Source organism: Ceratina calcarata, unplaced genomic scaffold (genome assembly GCF_001652005.2).
Source record: "Ceratina calcarata isolate Rehan_Ccalc_2016 unplaced genomic scaffold, ASM165200v1 scaffold336.2, whole genome shotgun sequence".
Classification (NCBI taxonomy): domain Eukaryota; kingdom Metazoa; phylum Arthropoda; class Insecta; order Hymenoptera; family Apidae; genus Ceratina; species Ceratina calcarata.
In genome coordinates, this window is record NW_017156387.1 from 35,121 (window position 1) to 38,418 (window position 3,298).

Consider the following 3,298-nt stretch of genomic DNA (forward strand, 5'->3'; position numbering starts at 1 on the left):
CCGAGTAGCAACGTGCCAATTTGGCTCTCTCCGACTCTTAAACCGAGACATTTTCATCTCACCGAATCCACAGGTTGAGACTCTCGGTTTTTAATAAAATGCTTACACATGTACACGAAATATTGAAGTTGATTACGTATTACTTTTTGCTTTTAAACTCGCAGAGATTGCTTTGAGTTCAAGAGTCGTTTGGTAGAGCCTATACTGAACTTCGTATGTAGTTCAATTTGCAGATTTGATCGAATTAAGGGGGGATATCAATCGCGTGAATGAACTTTCGATATTGGCATTGATCATTTTATATTCAATGTCAAATTTATCGTGGTTGATCGCAGCGATTACGTACGATTCATTTAACCAGGTAACTGTTAACTTGCATTCCTATAATGCAAAAATGAACCTCGTTGCTTCTTCAATATGAAATTGATCGTGCTCGATCGGAACGTAATACCTACGTAAGTACTTGTAACATTACTCACTACTTGGCTACCATTAACTCGGATTTTTAAGAGACGAAGCTCGTCGCTTGAAGGGTTGAATTTACTCACTTGAGAAGCAGCGACGATGACAGAGGCCCCGAGCAGCGCCAGCAGCACCAAGGTGTAGTCCCTCATGGTTGGTCGCGTCCACTTGTTGGTCGAAATTCTCAGGTAAACCACTGTCGAACGAGCCGGTCAACGCATGGCCGGTGCCCCTCGGCTGCTGAATCCCTCACTCACTGGTCACTGCGGGCTGTTCTCGACGAACAAAAAAAATCGCGACGCTCTGAAGTCGACAACGCGGACCGGGCAACAACTGCGTACCGGTGTTCGGTAGCGTCTGAAAGGCCGTAGCGCGCCGGCAAGATAAAACTTTTTCAAAAGCCCGGCTGATTCTACCCTCTCCCCTCCGCGTACGGCCAGTTTCGGAACGGTTTCCTCTTTCTCCGTCGCTCGGACCCGTTCCGTCGCCCGGTGGAATCATAACAGCGTCCTTGTCGATGCGCGTTCCACGGCTGCCTGTCTCCCCACCACTCGGCCCCGCTCTGCTGTCCTCCTTCGCGGCGTCTTTGCTCTTTCCTCTTCGCGGTACCCCCACCTATCATTCCGCGGTTTCTCTGTCCTTCGCTTTGGGAAGAGGGCATACCCTTTGGGATCAACTAAGCTTATTTTCCTTTTAAAAATATCATTCTTATTACGATACGGAAACGATCAAAAATTAAATGTCGACGAGCGTAATTTGTTGGAAACAATTGCGATAAAATTGAATGAAAAGCCTTCGGTTTGAAATATGGCTTATTAAAGACAATTGCAATGGAATAGGTACAAATGAAATGCTTATTGTTGGAAATTCATGGAATTGAAGAGTGACTGAGAAAAAAGAGAAACGTGTTTCTCTCCTCCGACGCGGAGGATCTGTTGCTGAGCGCAACAGATGCGAGGGTGATCTTTTTTAAACGGGTCAACCTCGCCATCGCACGCGTTTCGTCCAACGAGACGCATCCTGGTCTCGTACAGACAGAGTAATTATAACGGCTAGCCAGACTAGCTTATTAAACATGACAGAATGCTATGGAAATCGTGTCGAATATGAAATACTCGGGCAATAGTAGAAATAATTGATATTTCTTTCGTTGACAAATAAAATAGCTATCAAAGATTGTACAAATATTTTGTAAGAGAAATCAAAATAAAAATTTCTTAGTCAGAAGTAATAGTAACTATTTTTCAAAGAATGTTAATCATTGTTTTGTCAATGATTAATATTCTTACTAAAACTATTAGTCGTGATTCGATCGAAGAACCTACAAACTTTCGATTCCAGGTAATCGAGTATACTAAGGAAAGTGAAGCACCCTTGATTGCCATGACCGAACGTTGGGAGCGCGTGGGGAATGATATAAACGCGGCAGAAAAATGTCCAAATAAATTTACAGAATATAAAGCAAACTCTCGTACGATTTATAGCCTGACAGCTGTATTCCTCGATCGCGTGTACCCTTCGGCAGTTTTTAGACTCTGCCTGACCCACTATTTTCGGACGTCTTAGTTTTTAACTGTTCCTACGAGACTCAGAATGCATATCGTTTGTTTTACACAAGAATAAAAAATTAACCTTTTCCTAAAAAATGATTATTGAGACATACAAGATTATACCTACACGAGGTCATACTTATACGAGGCCCTTGGCTCGCAATGAGTAAAAATGCTCACTACGAGTTCTTCGCTCTTCACAATCAGGATTATCTTCTTTAGCTCGCAGTAAGTGAAATAGCACTCACTACGAGTTCTTCGATGAGATGAATCAGAATTATGTCATTATTGACTCACACACGGATAAAAATTAAATCGATAGGAAAGAAATTCGCGAGAACATCGATCAATAGTCAATTGACTCAACACCTTACCAATTAATCTCTGACGAACCATGGATACCTGGTCTCCTTCTTTAATCTCTGATGAACCATGAGTACCTCGTCTCCTTCCTTTTCTGATGAAACGTGAATACCCGTCTGGTGATCCTGTTGACAGCACCGGTGCTCCAGGATGGCTAGAGGAACTGGGGCTCGGCCGGATTCTGAAATACACAAATACATATCATTGAAGTTCCACGATATAATTGATATTCGCGAAAATTCAGCCCCGTTTCTTTATTTCGACTCAATTCTTTTTAATCAAACGGGTCAAGGCTACGCTAACCGAGATTCGCGAGTATCTGCTGTGAAATAAATTGAGATATGTCATTCCAGTCATTTCACTCAGATAACATACGCACTTTATTTCACGATTTTTAATATTTCATCAATTTAACTGCTAATTAATTGCGATTAAAGTATTCGATGCATGCTCGAACGTAATACGAGAAGATTCGCGAACATCTGTCACGACAATAATTCACTTCACACAAATAATTACCCACCCTATTGCAAGATTCTTGTATTTTATCAACCAAAATGCTAATTAACGTCAATTATGCATGATCTGACGCGATACAATAAGATTAAGAAGGAGGAGAATTACCTTACTTTCCCGCGTAGTGACGAACATGTAATGGCGGACCGTTCAACTTTGTCCGGAATGTTCGGCGACTGACAATTTTCACGGATAAAAAGAATGCCGATTGATCGCCACCCGAAATTTATATACTAATTTGTTCCGCGATAAGAGTACGACAAGTTTTTCGTAATTTAAGACATTATTGCACATTTTTTTATAGAAAAATGTTAATATTAATCGCAACTTGCACGGAGGACACGAAACTTCTCTGAGACCTACCCCGCACTACGCGGAAACAGCGGACCAATCACAGTTGAGGATAG